Raw genomic sequence first — 771 nt, forward strand, 5'->3', positions numbered from 1 at the left:
CCTGGCCCAAAGTGGTGGGAGGGAGGCAGGAAACAGCCCTGGCCACAGCCTGAAGTGGCAGAGGGGAGAGGGAAAACAGCCCCGGCCTGAGGTAGCGGGGCGGGGAAGGGACGCAGGCCTCTGTCCCTGACTGCCCCCCCCCACCGTCATTCTTGACGGGCAAGTGGCTAGTATCTGTACATTACTGGCATTACATTTTAATCTTGAAAAAGTCTGGATTCTGTGTTACTTTTTTTTAATCTGAAAATTAGGCAGGAATGTGTTTTTTTTTTTGTTTGTTTGGTCTCCCCCCTGAGAAAACCAGGATCCCTGGTAATGATAGTTGATTGCAGTCCAGAGCTTATTTGAGAATAGTGATATTGGCATAAGTCTCATGGCCGGTTTCAACCTGGAAGGGTGTGGGAAGTGGGGTCCCGCAGGGCTCGGTCCTTGGACCGATACTCTTTAATGTCTTTATCAGTGACTTGGACGAGGGAGTGAAATGTACTCTGTCCAAGCTTGCAGATGACACAAAGCTATGAGGAAATGTGGACATGCCGGAGGGCAGGGAACAGCTGCAAGCAGATCTGGACAGGTTGGACAAGTGGGCAGAAAACAACAGAATGCAGTTCAACAAGGGGAAATGCAAAGTGCTGCACCTAGGGAGGAAAAATGTCCAGCACACCTACAGCCTAGGAAATGACCTGCTGGGTGGCATGGAAATGGAAAGGGATCTTGGAGTCCTAGTGGACTCCAAGATGAACATGAGTCGGCAGTGTAACGAAGCCATCA

Source organism: Alligator sinensis, unplaced genomic scaffold, assembly GCF_000455745.1.
Source record: "Alligator sinensis unplaced genomic scaffold, ASM45574v1 scaffold592_1, whole genome shotgun sequence".
NCBI lineage: Eukaryota > Metazoa > Chordata > Crocodylia > Alligatoridae > Alligator > Alligator sinensis.